The sequence below is a fragment of the Bos indicus x Bos taurus genome, chromosome 12 (genome assembly GCF_003369695.1).
Source record: "Bos indicus x Bos taurus breed Angus x Brahman F1 hybrid chromosome 12, Bos_hybrid_MaternalHap_v2.0, whole genome shotgun sequence".
Taxonomy (NCBI): domain Eukaryota; kingdom Metazoa; phylum Chordata; class Mammalia; order Artiodactyla; family Bovidae; genus Bos; species Bos indicus x Bos taurus.
Window position 1 is genome coordinate 67,864,639 of NC_040087.1, and position 26,304 is coordinate 67,890,942.

At 40.4% G+C, this 26,304-nt stretch overlaps 1 protein-coding gene and 1 non-coding gene across 3 annotated transcripts in view; both read left to right on the plus strand.

Moving 5' to 3' along the window:
* The window catches only part of GPC6 (glypican 6), a 1,232,535-nt gene that overhangs the window by 544,371 nt on the left and 661,860 nt on the right, over positions 1–26,304 (plus strand). The gene's annotated exons all lie outside the window — the stretch shown is intronic.
* On the plus strand, positions 4,192–4,264 carry TRNAE-UUC. The gene has a single exon. It is a non-coding gene; the product is annotated as a tRNA-Glu (tRNA).

The following is a 26,304-nucleotide window of genomic DNA, read 5'->3' on the forward strand; positions in this document are numbered from 1 at the left end:
TGATCACTTCTGTGGAGGTAAAATGTTTTGGCCATCTCCCAAGAAGGTAAGGGCTTCCCTGGTGGCTCAGTGGTAAATAATGAGCAGAAGACATGGGTTCAATCCCTGGATGGGAAGGAAGGAAATGACAACCCACTCCAGTATTTTTGCCTGGAGAATCCCATGGACAGAGGAGTCTGATGGGCCACAGTCATTGGGTTGGCGAAGGAGTCCGACACGACTTAGCTACTCAGCAACAATAACAACAGTAAGAGCAACAGGAAGGATAATCCTAATCACAGAAACAAATGAGGGCCTGAGTGTTTCAAGCTGTATTCTCCTGACTTCCTCTCTCAAATTTAGCTGAGTCTCAGCCCCCTCAGTTTGCTTTCTTCAAGATGACCTTTTCACGCTCCTCCTCATCAAGTATGTTTTTCAAGGCAGTGAGACGGAGCCTGGACTCTCCTAGGCCCCTCTGCAATAAGCGCCTGCCCTCATCACGTGGGAGGAAACTGTTGGAACCTCCGACCAAACCGGGTACAGCCTTGAAACTGCTGGCATGGATCCCTTGCAGCCAGGTAGCGTGCATGGCTTTCAGGGTTCCCTAAGTGAACCCTCACATCCAAGCTGGTCATAGTCGACTGTTCTTTTTCCTCAGTGGCTTCTCCATAGAATACTTATAGCCAAGTTGTGGACAGTTAATATGGCATTTTCTTACTTCTTTCCAGAAACCTAACTAGGAGATGAAATTTGTCTCTGAATCCTAAGGCTCTTGCTTTCTCTTTTATGCCTCTTGAGGCTGTTTGAATTCTCTGCTTTTGGGGGGCAGTAGGGGGAGAGGGGGTGGAGGTATTGGTGAGGGAAAGCCATTTTCTAGAGATTTGTAATCTACACTGTTCTCAGCTCTTGGGTTTGAAACCTAAATATTGACTATGCTTCTGACTGGAGGGCTGCTTGCTCACGAGCTGTCTCCAAACATCCATCCTCAGAGGGACTGTCTAACCCCTCAGAACACCAGCTCTAAGGTGGAGAGAAGTTGGGTGGGACAGGGGAGCAGCTGCTATTGTACTCAGGAACTCTGTATAAAGGAACAAGGCATGCTCGGAGCCACAGATTGGCAAACCCTAGTGCTCGCTTTTCTCTTTCATGATCTTAAGGGTTTTCCAGGTGTAGCCGAGCTTCTGCCTCCCACAGACCTGAGGTTTCTGAGAAGACTGGTTGGCATCAGGTTGGCATCAGGCCAATCCGTGAAGGCTGGAAAGAGGCAGCAGAAATCCTCTAAAGGCAGTGGTTACAGGCTCTTCCATGGTTCTGCTGGCTAAGAAGTAAGCTATCTTGAGCCCTACATAGAGGAAACCCAGTCAGCCAACTGCAAAGCTCAGACTCCACTAAGGGCTTGCTTTTCTTCAGGGGAGGGACTCCCAGATGAGGAACTCTTGGCTGCCCTTTCCTCACTGCGGGTACCACCTTTCCTCAGGTCAAGAGTGGACAAGTACAAGTAACGGGTTCACAAGGTGTGACCCTGATTAGGTTTTTTATGTTACTTTTCTGAATAAGGATTTAAAGGAAAGATGGAAAACTATGGTTCAGAAGGAGAACCTTCAGAAAAGCCCATCTTGCCTGAGTCAGAGCCTAACAGTGGTCTCAACTTACTGCAATTTGCTCCTCCTTCAGTCCCTCCTGAGGTCCTCTGCCTTACGAAGGGGAGTCCTTGCCCAGGCTCCTCTGCCCACCATCCTCCTCTGGCCTCCTCTAGCCCTTGCTTCTCCACACTCTTCATAGCAGGAGTGGGATTCTATCTGCCTTGTTTCTGGGTTTTTCTGTGGAGTCTGATGATTTCTTTTTCCGTAGATATCTGTTCAGAGATCCAACAACCACTATTTGAAATTTGCTTGCCCAAGTCAGCTTTCCAACTTCTTAAGTTTTCTCAGCACTGCACCTTAAGGTTCTTAGTAGACAAAGACCCACTTCTACTGGAAAATAAATCCTTTATGCCCACATACTTTCTTGGTCAAATAAGGTTACAGTCTTATTTGACACTTACTTAAACAGCTCTCATCGTGAGCATGGTTTACAGTTTGCTGACTAATTAAAACACAAAACAAAGCACAACTCTCTAGGTAGAAAAGGAGATACCTTGTAACCTCATTAAAGTACTCTTTGTCATCTTTTCCTCCCAGGCTTTGAAACTCATTTTTATTTTCAAACACCAACATCTTTGTTTATCACCAAGGTCTTTTGTACTAAACATAATAGTAACATATATCAAAGGACTGTTGGCATTGCCCCTGCCCAGGATAACCAAACATGTAATCTATAAATACAAGTTGTTTTCGTCTCTTCGATAGAAATGAAGCAGCCTACAAGGTCATAAAGTAAGTCAGGGAGCTGACTGGAAACACAACCCAAGACGACTGACCCCCAGGTCTGTTCATTGCACTAAATCACGCTTCCTTCCTCAGTGAAAAACTTCCCACAGCAGGAAGAACCAGAGAGCTAGCCTCTAAATTATACATGACTCTTTGCCTCATTTTCCCTTCATGGCTAATTGAAGATGCGGGGCAGTGCTACTTTTTGGCGTTGTCTCCCGTATCATCTCATTGTCTCACAAGTGACAGGGAGTATCTGCTGCAATTTGGCTTCATTAAAGGCCAGACAGAAGTCTGTGGGCTTTGAAGAGTCTCAGGATGACAGGTTTGGTGTCTTGGTTCACACTTAGGCATGCGGTTCATTGTTTGTTTGTTTGTTTTTTTACCCTTTAGACTAAAACTGAGAAAGTGAAAGTTGCAAAGTCATGTCTGACTCTTTGCAACCCCATGGACTATACAGTCCATGGAATTTTCCAGGCCAGAATATTAGAGTAGGTAGCCTTTCCCTTCTCCAGGGGATCATCCCAACCCAGGGATTAAACCCAAGTCTCCTGTGTGGCAAGCAGATTCTTTACCAGCTGAGTCACAAGGGAAGCCCAAGAATACTGGAGTGGGTAGCCTATCCCTTCTCCAGCAGATCTTCCCAACCCAGTGATTGTACCGGGGTCTCCTGCATTGCAGGCAGATTGTTTACCAACTGAGCTATCAAAATGCATAACTTTTAAAGGTCAACTACATGAGGTGTTTAGTTGATAGGATAGGAATATGGGTTGCTGAAGAAAAATCATCAAAATATTCAACTACCAAATAAGGAAAATGTAAAAGTTCCCAATCCTGATGAATGTTAAGCATGTGAGGCATCATACTTGGATTAGGGCTGACAATAGAAGTTCAGAGTTTCTTGCAGCCTGTTTAGTCTGAAAAAGATTAGGACTCTGGAGAGAGAGTGGAACCAAGTTGCCAAAACCACCGTTCTGCATGATCACTCACAAGTGATATTGTGGAGAGAGAATTCATACCACATCTCACAGTGTGCTTTTGGGTATTATCTTCATTGCATGTCCTTGTTCAGTGGTCTTTGAGACCTAAGTACCAAAGCTATTGCTGGAATATCACTAATAATAATAATAATAATAATAAGTAATGGTGTCAACTAATGCTCTATAACTGTAAGGTGAGTCCTTAGTTCTGTGTCCTTTTTTTTTTGTTCTTTACAAAGATACTGGTATTGCTTACGTTTTGGGCTTTCTCAATGTGTTCAAATTTGCAACAGCACAAGCCTATACCTCCTGCTTGTTCCATTCTGTCTGGTGTATAGTGTAGTATTTGGCTTAATATGAAATCTGCACGGATAGAAATGAAGGATTTCAGTGGGAAGGCCTGACCTAGTACATCTGGTGGTGGGCAGCGAGGCACCATTTGAGAGCAGAGTGGAGTAAGGAGAGGTGTGTTTGGGGAATATTATAAAGGCAGTATGTACAGAAGGAAGACAAACAAGAAGAAAGAAGCTTGGGTAGACAGTCCTGTAACAATAATGGAATTTCAGGATGTCAGTCCTGCCCTGGCTTTGCCAGTCACGTCCTGCTCTTCACTCTTCAGGTGGGGACCCATCTCCTGAGAAGCAGAGGGGCACAGACCCCCTACCACAGCATCGTACTGAGGGGTTGTATGATCCCACCCAGAAGCTGGAGTTCTTTTGACAGCCTCCTCCATCCTTTTTTTTATTAGAATCTGCTGTCTTTAGGAATGACTAGAGTGCTAGGAAAAGGAGTCATGTCAAATATCAGAATCACTGCTTCCGTGGTGAGACATTTTCCCTTTAATATCTTCCGTGATAGGGGATTCCCTGATGGTCCAGTGGTTAGGACTTGGTACTTTCACTGCCAGGAACCTAGGTTCAATTCCTGATCAGGGAACCAAGATCCCACAAGCCACACAGCATAGCCAATTAATAATAATAATATCTTCCATGATAGGACACTGTGTATCATTACAAATAAAGCACTTTTGCACAGAATTTAGCTAATAAATAATAAGAGAGGTAGAGAATAAGACATGAAGATAGTTTTAGAGTATTAAAATGTCACTCTCACTTGTGTATTTATTGAGCCTATGTATACAGTCCAACTACTTTATTTAGCTTCTATACTGCAAGAAATAGTTTCAAAATAGCCATTCATATTCCTGTGTCTCACTTACTGCTGTCTGTCTACAGAGATTCCCTGCACTCACCTCTCTGCCAAACTTCTTGGCTAATCAGAAGTTGGAGCAGCCTTCTCTTTCATGGTTTTCTCATCCTAGTCAGTCTCAATCTATGTCCTTTGATTAGTAAAAGTGAAAAAATGAAATTGTTAGTCACTCAGCCATGTCTGACTCTTTGCAACTCCAGAGACTGTACCTGCCAGGCTCTTCTGTCCATGGAATTCTCCAGGCAAGAATACTGGAGAGGGTAGCCATTCTTTTCTCCTGGGGATCTTCCTAACCCAGGGATCAAACCCATATCTCCTGCACTGCAAGCAAATTCTTAACCATCTGGGTCACCAGGAATCATCTGTGATTTCTGAAACCATTCCCTGTCCTGCTTTGCCTGCTAGGTATCTTCTCAGCGACTGCTGAGCACTGAGTATTAAAAGTCTGTCCTTAATCAGCTCTGATTGCCATTACAAGATACTAAGACTGGGTGATTTAACCAACAGCAATGTATCACTCACATTTCTGGAGGCTAGAAATCCAAAGTCAAGGTCACAGATTCAATTCCTGGCAAGTGTCCTTTTCCTAACTTGCAGATGGCCACCTTCTCACTGTGTCTTCACATAGAGAGATAATGAGCTACTCTCTCTTCCTCTTCTATAAAGTCACTCATCCCATGATGGTGGCCCCACCTTTGGGACTTCATCTAAACCTAATTACCTCCCAGTGGTCCTGCCTGCAAATACCATCACATTGGGGGTTAGGGCTTCAGCATATGAATTTGAGAGGACATACACATTCAATCCCTAACAACTGCCCTTGACCTTAGATTCATTACAAAAATGTAAGATGGAAAGTGTGGACGCTTCAAGGATTCTCTTTAGGCGGAGGTCCTGTGGCCATTCAGAGAGCTGCACCAACCTCTTTTTGCCATGTGACAGACAGCTCAGAGGCAGGGAGGTAAGTTCAAATCCAGGAGACCTAAGAGCCACTTTGGCTTAGATGCCTCCTGGCCCAGAGCAGCCAGTGTTTCTGACAGACCACTGGGCACAGCTGTCCTTGTATAAATCAAGGGGCAGAAGAGACAGAAAAGTCAAGACATTCAGGGACACCCCAAGCTGGGAAGACTATCCCAGACTTTTATAACTTATTTCTAGTTCTTCCCAGACTAGACTTAATTTGTCAATCTGGGTCATTTTTCCTGTAGATATTATTCCTAAGTAACATAGTATATATCAGGTGACCAGGGGAACAGAGTGCTAGTACATTCATTGAAGGTCAAGTTATCATGAAAAAGAAGAAAGGAGGGCTATTAACCCCTTCCCACTCTCCTAGACTATTGGTCACCTTGCCCTGTATCCACTTCTTGGAGCCATTCCTAAGAGCACTGGAACATTTAGGGAAGTTATCACAAAGTGTCTTATATTTTGAACTTGATTAGGAGATAAGTTATGCTAATATAATACACTTTTCTCCAACCTCTCCTTAGCATATTACTTTTACCAGAATCCCAGACACTAATGACACACTCAATGCTATAATTAGTAAAAGTCATGTATAATGCCTTAGTGATGGATTAACTTTTTCAGGAACTCTCTTTAATAATGCTGTACTCTGAGCAACATCCTAATGCATAAATTTTAAAAGTGATTACAGAGGTACACTCCTCATAATCAGACTTGGTTCATCAATAAGCATTTATTTAGAAGTCCCAGTGAATCATGGCCTGTTTGGGCTCTGGAAATTCATGGTGAAAAAGAAAGAGAATGTCCCTCCTTTAAGGACCTTGCACTTGACTGCAAGAGGACCATCAGTTCAGTTCAGTTCAGTTGCTCAGTCGTGTCCGACTCTTTGCAACCCCATGAATTGCAGCACACCAGGCCTCCCTGTCCATCAGCAACTCCCAGAGTTCACTAAAACTCACGTCCATTGAGTCGGTGATGCCATCCAGCCATCTCATCCTCTGTCGTCCCCTTTTCCTCCTGCCCCCAATCCCTTCCAGCATCAGAGTCTTTTTCAATGAGTCAACTCTTCACATGAGGTGGCCAAAGTACTGGAGTTTCAGCTTTAGCATCATTCCTTCCAAAGAACACCCAGGACTGATCTCCTTTAGAATGAATGGACTGGTTGGACCTCCTTGCAGTCCAAGGGACTCTCATCAACAGGTTTAAAAACTAAATACTTAATATAGTTTGTTACAATCAGGTAATACACTAAACCGAGGCACAGTGGGCAGTGAGGTTGGGGCCAGTGTGGTGGGGAGATAAAGAACAGCTGCTTTAACCAGAAAGATTAGGATCAGCAAAAGCCCCTGTGGGAGGAGAAGCCATCTAATGTAAGACAGGAAAGGTTGAGAAAGGGATAGCCATAGAAAGCCGGAGGGAGGAACATTCCAAGAGAAGAAACAAAGGTGAATGTTCAGAGAAAGGAAATACTTGATATCACAACAACTCAACAACAATAAACAACACAACAACACTAAAAAACACAGTACAAAATCACAACAGTAAACAATTATATACCTATTGCCAATAATTTGGGGCTCACTCTGTGCTTGGCACTGTGTTACATCGTTTCTCAAACCACTTAACAAGACTTCACATGTGCAGAAACTACAGCCTCCAGAAGTGAGTTACCTGCTGAAAGTCACATGGAGTTCAGATTTCATGTCTGAGATTTGAACCCAGGTCCAAAGTCTAAATTCGAACGCACTCTCCTCAACTTAAATCCTCAGTTTTCTAGAACCAGGTGGTTGTTGCTACCTTCTGGCCTCCTCTGCTTCTGAAATGCTGAGTGAGGCTACAAAAAAAAGATGATGCCAAGTGCGATCAGGGAGAAATGCAAAGCACATGTATCTGGCCAAGCAAGTATTACTTTGCAGTCTATTAGCTATGGTTAAATATTTAACACTTTTGAAAGCTCTGGGTTGATGACATTCTCAAATTGCCAGTTTCTATTTACTTTGGGGCAGACTGCAACATTGCTGTATTCAAGAACAGTCAGCCCAGCCTTGCTTTGCTAAAACTGAGTGGCTTGCTCTTAACACCCAAGGCAGAAGTTGGCGAACATTGTCTAAACAAACCAATTTCAACAGAATTTTAAAGTTACTAGAGATATATTGCTGTCAAAAAAAAATTCTCTGAAAAGTCACAAAATTCTGCAGTATGACTCATTATTTGCTCACTGTTGGTGTGGGAAAATAATTGGCTTTTTAAAATGAAGTGCTGCAGCCAGAAACAATAAACCCCCTTTACAAAACACAATCCAGTTTCATTTGCCTCTAAAACCTTTTATTTTCTACATTTTCACTGAGCACTGGCCTGGAGAAACAACCAAACCTCTTTTGACAGAGAAGTATTTAAAAAAGGAAACACAATGTAAGTAATCTCTCAAAGCATTATTTTAAAGAATTAGGGGATTGAATTTTATTTTATTAATAATATTAATAGTAGTCATCATTTGTGTATTGGACCCTCACTTTGTGCAGGCAGGGTTTGGAGCACTTTAAGGCCAACTCTGAAATAGACACTACAAACATCCATATCTTACAGATGAAATACATGAGAGCAGGACAGGTCAACCAACTCTCTTTTACTACCTCATTAAAGTTTCTTTAGAGAATGTGCATAGCATCTCTTTTGAGCCCCAGTGTCCCGAATATTGGGACAGAGAATTAATATCTGGATCTATTGGTCCATTTCTCTAATTGATCTTTCAAAGTATGTTCAATATATTCAGTGTACATTATTAAGACCAGCACACATTTGTAATTCTGCCCTTGGCTCCATTAAGAGCAAGTTTGGAAAACCCCAAACATGGTGGGCTGTTACTAAGTCAGTTGTGATGCTTGTGCCGTATATATGACATAAAAACCTTTTAATCATGCTCACTGTGTCCCTCTTAAACCATTAAACCCATCCCTTCCACTGCTGACTTTCAGAAATGTCAAGTGCTATGGAGATGAGTGGGATTTGGGCCATTCTTCACCAAAAAATGACCAATGGATAGGACAGTTATGTTAATATTATGATGAAGCACATTTGCTCATATAACCAACCCCTATCTTGTTTCTTTATCCATAATGATACCTATAATAATAAAGGCTAGGAATTAAACCCACATCTGGTTAAGTGGTCTTCCAAAAAAGATACATGTTTCATTTCCTTACTCTTCTGACCCCCGCCCAGTTGGTAGCTTTTGAGTTTAGCTTTCTAACTGGTACATGCTGTTATCATTGCACAGCCATGGGGAAAAGGATCCCACACGTGAGCTGGAATTTAGATGCTCAAACAAATGTCACTTTCCTCTCCCAAGCCCACTTTATTTGGAATGGAAAAATATTTTCTCCATTTCCCAGTGTTTATATTTCTTACATTCTGACACTTGCTTGTATTTCTTAACTCTTACATTATCTAAGATTGATACTTTCTACTAATATTAGATAAACCAAGCTAAGCCTTTCCATTTGCACAGATTACTCCCCGAAAGCAGGCAAATCACATTCTAGCCTTTTATTTGGGCATTCCTGTATGTTCTGACATGATGTCTTTGTTGTCAATGAGGTTTTTATTGTTTGCTTAACAAAATTATCTCATTAAGCGAATGGCTTTAGGGATTCATTTGCTTTTATTTCATTACTAGCTTGGGAAAAAGATATACAACTTTTGTTAGGGGAGTATGTCAAAAAATAGGATCTGTACCTATATGGAGATTATTTTTACAATCTATTTCCCTGTATAGTAATAAAATTATTTTATAGGTTTACATTAATACATTTAATTGCTGCCTTGAGAATTCCAAAGCTAATATGTGCAATGGTACTGCTAAGGCCCATTGCATTCTATATACGTAAATCATACTCATTCATATATCTTTTCTTATAAATCTAAATGGGTTTCGCTGGTGGCTCAGACAGTAAAGAATCTGCCTGCAATGCAGAGACCTGTGTTCGATCCCTGGGTTGGGAAGATCCCCTGGAGGAGGGCATGGCAAGCCACTCCAGTATTGCCTGGAGAATCCCTTGGACAGAGGAGCCTGGCAGGCTACAGACCTATTTGTGGTCACAAAGAGTCAGGACTAAGCACATATATTATTTATCTTTATCTACATCTATATATAGATTTATGTTTCTTAGGTTAGCTAAGAGTTGTCTGCCATCAAATATGGGTTACCATATTAAATAAAAACTACTTCAAATTAAAATATTTTAAGGGAAAAGCAAGTTATCAAGTCTACTAGACTTACATTTATAACACCAGAGGAACACTCAGTGTAAGTGAGATCTTGAAAGAAAAGTCAGAGGTGAGCTTTCTCAATGCTGGTAATTAATTCTTGCTTTGCATAGGCTAATTGAGGGCAGTCATCAAATACTGGATGTCATTTCATTTCCTAGCTGTCAATGGAACTACAATCTGCTTTCCCTGCTAAATCTGTTAACCCCTGTGCTTTTCTTTGCTGGTAGAGGCATGTTAAAGATAGAGGGGCACCAAGAGCTTTGTTGGGTTTCATGAATGTCAATATTTTCCTTCAAGTGAATTGAAAGTTGTTCCTTTGTCAGATTTTTCTTTTCCTAACATCTCTGTTAAGTTGTTAAGTTATACACACACACATACACAAACAGCAGTAAAGCAAAATATTGAAAAAAAATGGAGGACCAAAATGAAAAGAGTGAACTGGAGGGTATTTCTTAGATAGGCTGTCTTATGTTATAGAATAACTGGTGCCCCAATGCATGCGAGTATATTAAATAATTCACTCAGCAAATGGTGAGTGTGTATGTACTAACTGATAAGCATTGGGCTAAGTATTGGAGAATCCCTTGAACTGCAAGGAGATCCAACCAGTCCATCCTAAAGGACATCAGTCCTTGGTGTTCATTGGAAGGACTGATGTTGAAGCTGAAACTCCAATACTTTGGGCACCTGATGTGAAGAGCTGACTCATTGGAGAACTCTGATGCTGGGAAAGATTGAAGGCAGGAGGAGAAGGGGATGAGAGAGGATGAGATGGTTAGATGGCATCACTGACTCAATGGACATGGGTTTGGGTGAACTCCGGGAGTTGGTGATGGACAGGGAGGCCTGGTGTGCTGCGGTTCTTGGGTCGCAAAGAGTCAGACACGACTAAGCGACTAAAATATTGGAGAAGTGAGAGGAAAGGCAACAAAAGCAGCTCAGAGACTATTGTTGAGGTTGGGGTAACATCAGTACACGTGCTTGGATGTGGCCCTTGGGCATCATGGGTAATTTTCTTGGGAACCTGCGAATCTGTCCTAGAACAAGAACAACTTCTGTCACTCTCTGCAGTTTCCTCTGCTAACTGTCCTCCATTTCTTAGCTCTTACCTCTGCCCAGAACAATCCCATTCCAAGCCAATGGCTTATTTGGCAATGATTGAGTCTACAGAGCCAAGTGTTCCCATGGGAAGATGTGCTTTGATGTGTGCTTTGAGTTTCTGGGTTGGCTGGATACATTTGCCTTGAAGTCCAGAGAGACTATGGCCATGTCTTACTCTATCAAATAACTCAAAGAACTGCAGCAAATCCAAGTTGAACAAATCACTTTTCTAAAAGACAATTGAGATAAACATTTCAGGGTTTTGTTTTGTTTTTTTCCCTTAAGTTCTTGATGATTTTGATCTCACTTATCTCACTCTATGTTTAGGCTTCGTATTTTACAGTTTTGTGTGTGTGTGTGTGTGTGTTTTGCAAATTTTATATTTACCTGCCAAATACAGTTTTCCATCTCATATTGTTTTCCATGCATAGTTTTGTATGTCCCTGGAGAAAAAGGACTGAGACTACCTCCTGGGAACCTGCTCAAAGCCAGTTGTTGTACCGTCACAGTGGAGGAATTGAATACATTGAGCTGAATGAAATCCCATGGATGGAGGAGCCTGGTAGGCTGCAGTCCATGAGGTTGCTAAGAGTCGGACACAACTGAGTGACTTCACTTTCACCTTTCACTTTCATGCATTGGAGAAGGAAATGGCAACCCACTCCAGTGTTCTTGCCTGGAGAATCCCAGGGATGGCGGAGCCTGGCGGGCTGCCTTCTATGGGGTCACACAGAGTTGGACATGACTTAGCAGCAGCAGCAGCAATCAAGGTTCATTACAGTTTTTATATTAGCAGAATAATTTATATTCAAAATAGCCTTTTTTTAACATGGGAAATAGATGGGGAAACAAGGGAAACAGTGTCAGACTTTATTTTGGGGGGCTCCAAAATCACTGCAGATGGTGATTGCAGCCATGAAATTAAAAGACGCTTACTCCTTGGAAGGAAAATTATGACCAACCTAGACAGCATATTAAAAAACAGAGACATAACTTTGCCAACAAAGGTCCATCTAGTCAAGGCTATGGTTTTTCCAGTAGTCATGTATGGATGTGAGAGTTGGACTGTGAAGAAAGCTGAGTGCCAAAGAATTGATGCTTTTGAACTGTGGTATTGGAGAAGACTCTTGAGAGTCCCTTGGACTGCAAGGAGATCCAACCAGTCCATCCTAAAGGAGACCAATCCTAGATGTTCATTGGAAGGACTGATGCTGAAGCTGAAACGCCAATACTTTGGCCACCTCATGCAAAGAGTTAACTCATTGGAAAAGACCCTGATGCTGGGAGGGATTGGGGGCAGGAGGAGAAGCAGACAACAGAGGATGAGATGGCTGGATGGCATCACCAATTCGATGGACATGAGTTTGGGTAAAGTCCGGGAGTTGGTGATGGACAGGGAGGCCTGGCGTGCTGTGATTCATAGGGTCGCAAAAAGTCAGACCCAACTGAGAGACTGAACTGAACTGAACTGAACACGCTCAATGACATTCTACATCGGGTTTGCTCCTTCAGGTGTTTCTAGTGTCTGTCGTTAAAAATTACTGATCCCATGTTCATCACTCATATTAACTCTGGAGACAATTTGGAAAAACAATACAAAGCCTCAAAGTATTCGTGTAGCAGTAGTGTATATCACTTGCCTGAGGTTGCATTCATGCAACTATGTAGTGGATAGAGCCCCTATGTTTCATAAAGTCCATTACAATATGATGAGATCCAGCTTCTGTGGTTCCGTTTCAGAGAGATGATTTTATTGTCCCCCAAACACCTAAATGGCTTAAGTTAATATAGTCTATGGTGTTTTGCCGCAGTGTTCCCTGTGTTCCTCTTTTTTGAGTGTGGTGGGAGCAATCCTTTATCCTTTTGCCAAACACAGATGAGGTGTTCCTTGCAACTGTGAATACAAAACTTGGAGATGGTTTCTTTCCCTGATTTCCCCAGGGCATCTTGCACTCACCTTAGAGCTCGATGTCAGAGAAACGACAAACTGTGTGGACTGATGAAAGGTGGGACTCTTCTACTCTATAGAGAAAGACACTTCTAGGCTTTTCAGATTTTCCCAGTGTGTAGGTGTGATCTGCTGGATTGGAAAGGCTACACAAGTCTTTTCTGCTGGAATTTGTCATAAAGGGCTGCAAACAGGTTTGGTTTTTTTTTCCTTTATAAATCTAAGAATTACAGGTTATCTTCCAAAGAATAATACCTGGTACACATATAGAAGAGTACCAATATCAGGAGAAATAGGTAAGAATAAGGCAAAGGTTCTCCAATGGTGTTGTGTGTTTGTGTGTGTGTATATGTGTGTGTGTGTTAGTCTCTTGGTAGTGTCAACTCTTTGTGACCGCATAGACTGTAGCCCACCAGTCTCTATCCATGGAATTCTCCACACAAGAATACTGGAGTCGGTTGCCATCCTCTCTCCTCCAGGGGATCTGTCTGACCCAGAGATCTAACCCTGGTCTCCTGCATTGCAGGCAGACTCTTTACCATCTGAGCTACCAGGGAAGCCCAGTCCAATAGCATTGATTGGACATAAAGTCACTAAGAAGTAATTAAAAGGAAATTCAAGATTTAAAAAAATACATTAATTTTTTTTCTCAAAATGTGAAGTAAAGTTCTGTATCATCAACTTAAATGTGTGTATTTTCATTGTATATGTGTAGGGATATCAAACCCATTAAATTCTTTTGTCTTAAGACAAAAGAAAAACACAAAAAACATTTTTTCCAGAAAGGTGCATCACCATAGGCTGCTTATATAGTCAGTTACACCCCACCACATCAGATTCCATTGCTATTGTAAATAGTGAGCTCAGCCATCATTGTGAATTTATTTTTTCCAATCTCTCCGTATTTGAATGACCCCTGGCTTCGCTGAATTGTAAAACAAACAAACAAACAAACAAAAAAAACAGCATATAAAACAACCCCTGAAGCCTTTTTTAAACTGGTACACAGCTTTCTTCATTATTAAACAGCTGGGCCTATAGCTATATGAAATTTTATTAAATTGACCTTAATGGCTTAGCACAAAAAAATAAATGTTTAAGTTGTAATTTTCAACCTTATCTAAGACCGCTCCTATTAAAGATTTGATATTGTGGATGTTTGAAGCAAGTCTTAGAGCAATTGAATAACCTACATTTTATCTGTATCTTTGAATCTTTATTTTGGAATCACCTTTATGTTTGTTATACTACTTCTTATTATCATAGTAAAAATTTATTAACACAAAATAACTGGATTTTGTTTGATATGCCAGAATTTTTATTTCTGTTTGATTGCAACCTTATCAACTAAAAGCTTTCAGTTTGATGACCTATGTGTGTGAAGCACTGTTATAGGCACAGCATAAAAATGTGCCCATAAAACAAACGAGCCTATTGTCAAGGGTTTTATAGGCTAAAAAAACATATAGTGATACTTTCTTCACTTGTTTCTTGTTTTTTTAATGAAAGACTTTCACACCTCTGAGGCCCTTGAGCATACAGAGGTAGAGAAATCTCCATTTTTGTAACACACCCCAGCTGAGTAGGCATTTTTCAGACCCCTTCCCCAAAACATGGAGTTATAGAGCCATCGATCTGCTTATGTTAACTTCTGACTAAAGCACATTCCTTTCAGCTTCTCTCTCAGATGTGGAAGTAAATTCCTAAAACTATGGTTTATTTTTTGTTCACTTGATCTGTTTCAGGATGACATTGCTAAACTCTTTTTCCTATCCCTACTCCTTTTTTATTCCTCTTGTCCCTAACAGAAGTGGCCCGTTTTCTGTGCCTATGCTTAAAGAGACATTCTCAAAAGCTGTTTTAAATTCATTCTGGTATGTCTTTGTAAACTGGAATTATAGTCAAATCAATATTTTTTCTATTGAAAAGGGTGGATGATTGTGTTATGATGCCTCAACCCAGATGCAAATAACCTTCATAGAGACATAGCTTGTGTCTGAATGATGCTTTTGAGGATGAGGGGAGGCCATTGAAAGTGCTAAGGCTATCTTTCAAGGAGGATGCCGATTTCATATAATAAATATATTGAATTTAAGTGAAAATGGCAAGGTACCTGGAAAAACCTGAGCAAAGGCACAGAATTATAACAGGGCATATGTGTTTAAGAATAGCAAGTAATCCAATTCTCTTGAGGAGAGGATTTTATAGGTGTTAACGAGGTGCCTTAACTAACAAGATGTCATTAATATCTAGGAGTAAAAGAGTGCATTTCACTAGAAAGCCAGTGGTTAGAATGTTAAACTTAAGATCCAAGGTGACAAATCTGGCAGCATCAAAAGACTAGAAACCAGGGAATCATTTTTGATTATCCAGACATAAGGGATAAGGGCCTGGATTAGAGTAGAGGGAAAGAAATATATCATAGGGAATGTGATAAATGGAGTAGAAAGAAGGATATAGTCTTTCAAACATTTTTTATAAGTTTTGAAAACGTATCACACCGGTTCTCAAAATCTGGCATGTGTAAGTATCATCTGGGGATTTGTTAAAATGGCTCATTGGTGTGGTACTGTTTCTCAAGTCCCAGGGTGGGACTTTGGAGTTGACATTTTAAGAGAATGACTCAATTGTTTCTGGCACAGGTGGTTCATAGATCACAATTTGAGAAGCACTAGCTTAATACGCGTTTGAGGCCGGAAAGAAAAGTCTACTGTACAAGTCTACAAGTTTACTGATTGTAAACTTTATTAACTAGACATTTGTTAATTTAATATTGTAGAGTAAATATAGGGGTATGTGTGCAAATGCTCAGCTGTGTCTGGCTCTTTGTGACCCCACAGACTGTAGCCAGGCTCCTCTGTCCATGGGATTTTTCAGGCAAGGATACTGGAGTGGGTTGCCACTTCCTACTCAAGGGATCTTCTTGTCCCAGGGATTGAACTTGTGTCTCCTGCATTGGCAGGAAGATTCTTTACCCCTGAGTCACCTGGGAAGTCCAAATACAGGAGACTCACGAATACATTTTGAAAAGGAAGATAGTGAAGGTAAACTCCACTGTTAAGATACATGAAAATGTGCTAACAGTGGTGGAAGTGTCTGGCAAACATGGCATTACTGTCCTACAGCTCCAGGGTAACTGCAGGCTGAGCATGTAGAGTCGGCGTCCGCTATTCAGAAGTTTCTGCCCAAACCATATGATTAGATGAAAGCTGATGAAAAGGAAGAAAAGTGCTGGAAACAAAAGAGTAGCAATCTCCCTAAAAGTGGAGAAAGGAGGAAAAAGATCAAGGGCAAAATACTCTAAACTGGAACTTTCCAACAACATCAGGACCCTCCTGTCCTGGGCAGCAAAGTTCAGGGAGGTTCACAACTCAGGCTAAACTCTTTTGTTTGTTTCTTATTTGAACACTCTGGGCTTTTTGATAAGTATAATATTTCACATCATTACAACAATTATCGTATTAAAATGGTACATTAAATAAGAAGAAAAGTAACTGATTGGCCATACGGGTATCTTTTGCAAGTGGTCATAATTACCGTATTCTCTCCCTGTTTTCACTACTGAAATGACATAAGCTATTAGGCACATAACACAGCTACTATACAATGTCAGCCACTGAGCTGTAAAATTTCATGCTGGAAAAAGAAATCATTTTGTGAACCATTAAAATACAATAAAGCATTTGAAGACTGAAAACTTTTGCTCAGTCAAACATAAAAGTTAATGAAATTATTTAAATACATGCAGTTCAAAAACAGTTTTAAAATCCCTTGCATGCTGTGTCTAAGCAACTGGAGTATGTTTGAGGGGAAAAAAATCCACAAGCGGAAAATAAGAGGTTAAGAAAGATTGTCGATGAAACCTGAGCCCAACTTAGCAAGTGGCACCAGATTAGTCTTTGCATTTAGAAAAATGTGACATTACTTCCAACCTAGTGAGCCTATTATGTCTGCATCTCCTCAGATTTTTACATGGCCTTGAGCAATTTGGGCTTGAGCCAGATATAACATTTTTATTTCAGCAAATCACTTCCCTTTGTTGTACATTTTAAGGATGTACTGAAAGGTACTTTCAAGTCTGAAAATACCAACTTGATCATACAGCACTGATACCTCACTTACGGGGGCCTTTATATAAACCACAGTGTTTTCTTTAACAATTAAACTATCTCAGGAATAATAAAAATATGAGCTACTCTATTACCACATTTAAAAAAAAAAAAAACAACTTTTTTTAAAACAGTGCAGTTAACCTAACCCACGACTGAGTGTGCACGCACACACACACACACACACACACACAGAGCCAGGAGAGAAGTAACAAGAACAAGTGAACATTTTGGTTGTGATCTTAGGGGTAAGAAGAAACACGCACTCCTTTCCCTCTATAGTTCTTATTTGGTTTGCCCACAGCTGATATGAAAGAAGGTAAAACTCTGAAAATGCATTTTAAGACCTTTTCTTTAAAGCAGCAAAAATATTTGGAATACATAAACATGTCTTGCAAAATCAATCATTGAAAATGCAACATGTATGACACTGTCTGTATATATCAATACTAAAAGCAAAAGTAGGCTTTAGGTTAAAGAAGGTGACATTACCATATTCAGTTTATCACTGGGTATTGGAACAAACTCTTAAAGGCAATAGTTAAAAATATGTAAGTTTTGCCCAGTTAGGAGTGGAAAGCTTGAGGCCTTTCTTAGGATTTTCAAACAAGATAATAGACATATGTATGTGTGTGTTAAGTTACTCCAGTCGTGTCCGACTCTTTGTGAGCCTATGGACTATAGCTTGCCAGGCTCCTCTGTCCATGGGATTTTCCAGGCGTGAATACTGGAGTGGGTTGCCATGAGTACCATTCAATTCACAATCTTGAAAAAGAAGATTGTTTCCCATTTGGAAATCTGTATCATTTTTATAACACAGAGCATAATATTTTGGGGTTAATCTCTGTAGATGTGAGCACTACAGATCCCAGTATATTTTACATAGAAAAGATGTAAATAGTCTAATCTCGAATTCTGAAGAACTGGAAGCTTATAAGGAAAGCCTTAGGTTTGAGACTATCAGAAGAAAATATAGCAGGTATGTTATTAGTAATTCGGGTTTTAGTTATTAAGTATTAATGCATTATTTTTTAATTACATTAGTAATAGCACGTGTCTTTGGGTGTTTTTTCAGTTCACTTCAGTTGCTCAGTCATGTCCGACACTTTGAGACCCCATGGACTACAGCAGGCCAGGCCTCCCTGTCCATCACCAACTCCGGAAGCTTACTCAAACTCATGTCCATTGAGTTGGTGATGCCATCCAACCACCTCATCCTCTGTTATCCCCTTCTCCTCCAGCCTTCAATCTTTCCCAGCATCAGGGTTTTTTCCAATGAGTCAGTTCTTCACATCAGGTAGCCAAAGTATTGGAGTTTCAGCTTTAGCATCAGTCCTTCCAATGAATATTCAGGACTGATTTCCTTTAGGATGGACTGGTTACGTCTCCTTCCTGTCCAAGGGATGCTCAAGAGTCTTCTCCAACACCACAGTTCAAAAGCGTCAATTCTTCGGCCCTCAGCTGTCTTTATAGTCCAACTCTCACATCCATACATGACTACTGGAAAAACCATAGCTTTGACTAGACAGACCTTTGTTGGCAAAGTAATGTCTCTGCTTTTTAATATGCTGTCTAGGTTGGTCATAACTTTTCTTCCAAGGAGCAAGCGTCTTTTAATTTCATGGCTGCTGTCACCATCTGCAGTGATTTTGGAGCCCAAAAAAACAGAGCCTTCTAATGCCATATATAAAATGCCCTTGGAAATCACAATTTTAAAAAGGTAGTTGAAAAAGAAAGACTTACACTATTTTCATGACTAAAACAGTGACAAATTTATTGATGGTTTTTGCAGCTGTAGTAATTCTGTTCATGAGGAAGTCAGAACATTTTTCCAGCAGACTGACCAGCCTAAAGCAAAGCATATCTGATATTTGTCCAGTGAGACTGAAATGTTCTACAGGATCTATTTTATATATATATATAACATTTTATACATATGTATGTTATATATAGCATATATATAGAATATTTATATATATAACATTTTATAAACATTTATATATTTAATATATATAAAAATTTACATAATTATAACATATATATAATATTCTATATATATACTTATATATAGAATGTGAAAAATTGGCTTCCCCTATGGCTCAGAGGTAAAGAATTCACCTGCAGTGCAGGAGACACGGGTTGGATCCCATGGTTGGGAAGACCACCTGGAGGAGGAGGAAATGGAAACTGGCTCCAGTATTCTTGCCTGGAAAATCTCATTGACAGGGGGGCCTGGCAGGCTACATTCCAAAGGGTTGCAAAGAGTTGGACATAACTGAGCAACTGAACACAGCAGTGTGAAAATATGTCCCAGATCATTGATGATATTCTTGTGTCAAAAAACATGTCTATGAGAATTGTGTTGACTATTCAGGTTGTATTAAAAATATAAAGGTAGTTTAAGAAACTCGAATAATGATCATTTAAAAAAAAACACTATCAAAAAGTGTGCTGTACATTATTGCTTTCATCATAGACTGATCAAAGATCTTATAGATATCACAGCCTCTTTCCCTGAGTCATGGAAGTTTCCAAGGATAGACACTAGTGAGAAAAAGCTCTTGTATTTAGAACCAACAGGGAAATAGATGGGGAAACAGTGGAAACAGTGTCAGATTTTATTTTTCTGGGCTCCAAAATCACTACAGATGGTGACTGCAGCCATAAAATTAAAAGACGCTTACTCCTTGGAAGGAAGGTTATGACCAACCTAGATAGCGTATTGAAAAGCAGAGACATTACTTTGCCAACAAAGCTCCATCTAGTCAGGGCTATGGTTTTTCCTGTGGTCATGTATGGATGTGAGAGTTGGACTGTGAAGAAGGCTGAGCGCCAAAGAATTGATGCTTTTGAACTGCAGTGTTGGAGAAGACTCTTGAGAGTCCCTTGGACTGCAAGGAGATCCAACCAGTCCATTCTGAAGGAGATCAGCCCTGGGATTTCTTTGGAAGGAATGATGCTAAAGCTGAAACTCCAGTATTTTGGCCACCTCATGCAAAGAGTGGACTCATTGGAAAAGACTCTGATGCTGGGAGGGATTGGGGGCAGGAGGAGAAGGGGATGACAGAGGATGAGATGGCTGGATGGCATCACTGACTCGATGGACATGAGTCTGGGTGAACTCCGGGAGTTGGTGATGGACAGGGAGGCCTGGTGTGCTGTGATTCATGGGGTCGCAAAGAGTCGGACACGACTGAGCGACTGATCTGATCTGATCTTCTCTTTGGGGTCAAGACTACAACTTTTATGTGGGGAAGGGATAGTTAGGGAGTTTGGGATGGACATGTGCACACTGCTATATTTAAAATGGATAAGCAGCAAAGTCCCACAGTATATCACAGGGAACTCTGTTCAATGTTATGTGGCAGCCTGGAGGGAGGGGATTTTGGGGGAGAATGCATACATGTTTAGGTAAGGCTGAGTCACTTTGTTGTTGACCTGAAACTATCACAACATTGTTAATCACCTATACTCCAATATATAATAAAAAGTTTAAAAATAGAATACAGCTCACATCTATCCTTTCACTTCAATAGATGGCCTCACTCCTCTAGTACTCTCCTTTTGATCCAATTTTATTAAATAAAATTTACCATATGATATATATATATATATATATATATATATATATATATATGTATATGCGGTGCTGTGCTTTGCTTAGTCTTGTCCTACTATTTTGGAATCCCATGGACTGTAACCCACCAGGCTCTTCTGTTCATGGGATTTCAAAGGGGTGGATGCTGGAGTGGATTGTCATTTCCCCTTCCAGGGGATCTTTCCAATCCAGGGATCGAACCCACATTTCTGGCATTGGCAAGTGGATCTTTACCACTGAGTCACCTGGGAAGCCTATTTATATATTACACATACACACACACACACACACACACACACTCTTACACAGCATTAGTTTAGGCAAAGAGAATACTAAGAGTAGAAGAGACAGCATATAGTGTATTCACATTAGTTATAATGCAGCATTTAAAGTACAAAGAATGGAACAGCTGATTCTCAATGCAGAGTGAGACTGTCTGCCCAGTGGCAGATAGTGGAGCTGAGTCTTCATCTGTGGAAAGATTTTGCAAGTAGCAACAAAGAGCTACTTTTTTTTTTTTTTCAAAATTCAGTCACTCTTTATTTATTTATTAAATTTTATTTTGTTTTTAAACTTTACATAATTGTATTAGTTTTGCCAAATATCAAAATGAATCCACCACAGGTATACATGTGTTCCCCATCCTGAACCCTCTTCCCTCCTCCCTCCCCATACCATCCCTCTGGGTCGTCCCAGTGCACTAGCCCAAGCATCCAGTATCGTGCATCGAACCTGGACTGGCATCTCGTTTCATACATGATATTTTACATGTTTCAATGCCATTCTCCCAAATCTTCCCACCCTCTCCCTCTCCCATAGAGTCCATAAGACTGTTCTATACATCAGTGTCTCTTTTGCTGTCTTGTACACAGGGTTATTGTTACCATCTTTCTAAATTCCATATATATGCGTTATTATACTGTATTGGTGTTTTTCCTTCTGGCTTACTTCACTCTGTATAATAGGCTCCAGTTTCATCCACCTCATTAGAACTGATTCAAATGTTTTCTTTTTAATGGCTGAGTAATACTCCATTGTGTATATGTACCACCACTTTCTTATCCATTCATCTGCTGATGGACATCTAGGTTGCTTCCATGTCCTGGCTATTATAAACAGTGCTGCGATGAACATTGGGGTACATGTGTCTCTTTCCCTTCTGGTTTCCTCGGTGTGTATGCCCAGCAGTGGGATTGCTGGATCATAAGGCAGTTCTATTTCCAGTTTTTTAAGGAATCTCCACACTGTTCTCCATAGTGGCTGTACTAGTTAGCATTCCCACCAACAGTGTAAGAGGGTTCCCTTTTCTCCACACCCTCTCCAGCATTTATTGCTTGTAGACTTTTGGATCGCAGCCATCTGACTGGTGTGAAATGGTACCTCATAGTGGTTTTGATTTGCATTTCTCTGATAATGAGTGATGTTGAGCATCTTTTCATGTGTTTGTTAGCTCTCTGTATGTCTTCTTTGGAGAAATGTCTATTTAGTTCTTTGGCCCATTTTTTGATTGGGTCATTTATTTTTCTGGAGTTGAGCTGTAGGAGTTGGGAGAAAATAATAGCAAATGAAGCAACTGACAAACAACTAATCTCAAAAATATACAAGCAACTCCTACAAAGAGCTACTTTTAAAGATCATTCCAAGCATATGGGGGCTTCCCAGGTGGCTCAGCGGTAAAGCATCTGCCAGCCAATTGCAGGAGATGCAGGCTTGATCCCAGGGTTGGGAAGCTCCTCTGGAGGGGGAAATGGCAACCCATTCCAGTATTTTTTCCCGGAAAATCCCATGGACAGAGGAGCCTGAGCAAAGAGTCAGACACGACTGAGCAGGAGCACGCATGTACTCCAGGCGCAGGGGACAGCAAAGTGTTTGTTCTGAATTAAGCTGTTTCAGAGGGTAGTTATAAGAAATACTTAGTTTCTGTGAAGGGCAACTAGTGAGAAGCCTCATAACCCCTTGTGTTTCTGTTTCCAATAAAACTTAAAATGTTACTTCCACAAGTCATGATCAATTCATTGACAAATGAGTGGTATTACCTGTTGCTTGTGACCTACAGTCACTGATACTCATTAATGCTTCTCAAGTCATCTGTGTACTTTATTCAAAAATAGTATGGGATGCTACTGTATAACAGAAATTTGGCAGGCTAGGGTTGTAGAAATCTTGCCTGTCTTGTAGAAGCCTACAGTGCAATAAGAAACAAGTCTTTTCTTTTATTTTTTTCTTTCTTTCTTTCTTTTTAAATCAGGGCTGTTTAAAGAGAGGGCTTCCCAGGTGGCTCAGTGGTAAGTAATCCACCTTCAAGGCAGGAGACACAGGAGACATGGGTTCAGTCCCCAGGTCAGGAAGATCCCCTGGAGGAGGAAATAGCAGCCCACTCCAGTATTCTTGCCTGGAGAATACCATGGACAGAGGAGCCTGGTGGGCTACCATCCATGGGGTCACAGAGTCACACATGACTGAGGGCCTGAGCATATTTAAAGAAGATTCAAATACTTCCTAGGAAGATGTCATTTTTTTCCCTAAGGTCTATTAATTGAAATAGCATTTAAGTCAGCATCGCTATTGATGTTTTGAAGTGAAAGGCATATAGAGTTATTGTACACTTATTTTCAAAGAGATTTGGCAAGAAACAGTGTTTAACACCAGTGCTTACATTTTAAAACACTACTAAATAGTGTTAGATAGGAGCCTGACAAAAATAGTCTCATCACCCACTATCTTATTTTTTGTTCCCCAGCACATTAATTAAAATGTTAAGACATCTTGAAATATGTGACTCTTCTGTTTGTTTTGTTAGAAGAAAATATGAAAACCGCTGTTGACACACTGACAGTCTGTTGACAGGCTTAGCTTCCAGAATGTCTGAGAGACTGTTCCTGCACTGTGACAGTTAAAAAAAAGTTCAGGGGGATTGTAAACGTGTTTATATTGTGATATTGAAAACAACACAGGATGAAATTGGCCTTCTAACCATATCCAGTTAACATCACTGTCCCTTTCCTGGAGTAGTTGGAAATGAATTTTCCATCCAAAGTTCTATTCTCTAAGGATTCTACGCAGGAAATGAGACAAAACTGTGGTTTTATTTTATTGTCTTCAAAATGTTTTTTCTAAAGAATCACCTATGAAGTTTAGTGTCAGACAAATATCATGTAGCAAACACAACCATGAAAAAGAGATCTCTTCTTTTAAACCGTTTATGAAAAATTAACAAGGAGAGAAATTAACAATGAGAATTACAAATGAAAACTTAACAGTGGAGGGACTTCCCTGGTGGTCCAGTGGTTAAGACTCCATGCACTTCCAATGCAGGGCGCACAGGTTCCATCCCTGGTTGGGGAACTAAGAGTCCCACATGCCAAGCAGTATGGCCCAAAAGTAAAAATTAAAAAATAAATTAATAAAATATCATCTATTTAAATGGGAAAGAAATGAACAGTGGAGAAGCTCTGTCCTCTTTCTAGTGGTAGGGACCAGAAGAGAGAAAGCCCCTTCCAATAATGGCCTTTATTCAGGTAACACTCTGCCTTCTCAGCTTGGTCATATAGCTCCATCCTTAGTTTCTCTGACTTCTGACTTTAAGGGTAACATGTCAGTGGTTTTCTTGTCTTCTCTGAAGCTTCACAGTCAGATCCACAGGGCTTGTCAAAGCTCTGCTTCCCACTTGCCAAGGGTAACTAGGCTGCATAATGATGAGGAAGCCTGGCAGGGGGAAGCTTGGTCTTCCTATTAATTCTTAAGTGCAGGAGGTGTGTAAATTCTGCTGGTGTGGCAGAGTACATCCTGAGGACTTCAGTACCCAGAGCAAACTAAAATCAGGAAAATGGGTGTATGGAGAGTAGAGGGGAGCTTCTCAGCACCCTCAGGCTTTGGAGGAAATTGAATGATATATGGCCTTTGACCAGGGAAAATCATATTGTCTGGCATCAGGACACCTGTGTTGCTCCTTACCAGCCACGTGACCTTGATGATCCCCTTGACTCTTCAGCTTCTGAATTGTCTAGTGTTCACACCTCTTGTCTGTAAAATGGGGAACTCTATTGACTTGACAAGGTTATTGCTAAAATAATGTCTGAGAAGTTGGTTTGAAATGATAGCCTATTAAAATTGGAAGCATTCTACTCTGTTTGTGCTAGATCATGTCCTGAGCATCTTGGAGAGCCACAGATTCATTTTTGATGTGGACCCCATCCTTCTCCATGATGGGGTATATATCTCTGGACGTTTCTATTTGTTTTGATTGAATTGTTCAGCCAATCTCAACTGAGACCCTAAGTCATCCATTTAATGTAATAAATTAATTCTAGAATGGTTCTACTTGTGGACCATCCCTGGGAGAATTGCAAAAATAGTCCCTCAAATCCTGTTTTTATTCTCTGACTTTGATGCAACCTTTAATGAAAAAGGCTGTGAGATCGCAAACTACTCCATCTCTCTGAATGGAAAAGTTAAAGGAAACCAAGAGAGCCAATGAAAGATTTAAATATTTTATCCCCTTGCTTTAGAATTTCAGAAGGTTGCTATTGACTTTTTTGTATTGTGTGAATTCCTTGCTAAGAATATAAATGAACTTTTGAATTGCATCCCTTGTGTGTTTTGTATTGTGTTGAGGGTAGGAGCAGGGAAAGTATTGCTAATGTTAACAAGATGTATCTTATAATAATTATCATAGATCCAAGAACTTTTAATAATCCCTATTAACTTCTTTTATGATGGTGATGAAGATGATGGAGGACAAGAACTCTAAAATACTAGCAATTATTAAATAAAAAGAAATCTAAGCTCTAGGGATATTTTGCATTTCCAGATTACTTTCTTAATAAAGTGAGCAAATAAACTGATTTACATCTTTATGATAGGACTCCACAATTTTATTTTTATTTTGCTAAGAAATGTTCAACATCCATTCTCAGTTTATTAAGCCATTTTGCTCTGAATGCTGGCCAATATGAAAACAAATGTCTATGTATTTCTATTAATGTTTTCGTGCTTATTAAATATTGTCCATACATCCTGCATATGTGTGCATATGTGTGTATGGATTTCACTTAAGGATTATAATTTCCATACTTTACAAGAGAAATCTTGACAAATCAGGAGGCAAGAGATTATAGCCCACAGCTATGAATATCACATGGCAGTTAGTCTCATGCCCTTTCAACATTCATTTCTGACTTCAAATTTATTATGAATTTTATGAGCGTATAAGGTTCAAAGAGAAGCAGCAATTTAAAAGCTGCCTGGAGAAAAACCAAATAAGATTTTTATGAAATACTTCTCTGAACAATCATGGACTAGAAGATATGTACATAAAGTGATTCTGGAAGTGTGGTGCGGAACCGCAACATCAGCATCACCTGGAAGCTTGTTAGACAAGCCAGTTCTCTGGTCCCTCCCCAGGTGTACACAGTCAGAAACTGGGTATGGTGTCTAGCAATCTGTTTGAAGCAACCCTACAAGTGATTCTGCTACACGCTCAGGTTTGAGAAGCAAGCTTCCAGTACAAGCTCTCACCCTCCTCACTTAAATGATCCCACATTCTGAGCTTTCCAGTTTAATACACACACACTGGCACTCTACACACCACATTCTGGGGAGGATTTGAAATATGACGAAGGGCTGCCAGTCCACATGGAGCACACAACTGTGATTCACTGACATTAGTGATTTAATGGGGAGAAGAGGGAGATGATGGACCTAAGAACTCACATTTCCAGCTGGAGTCATGATTGATCATGATCAACATCAGTGGGGATGTTGAGCACCCCTCATC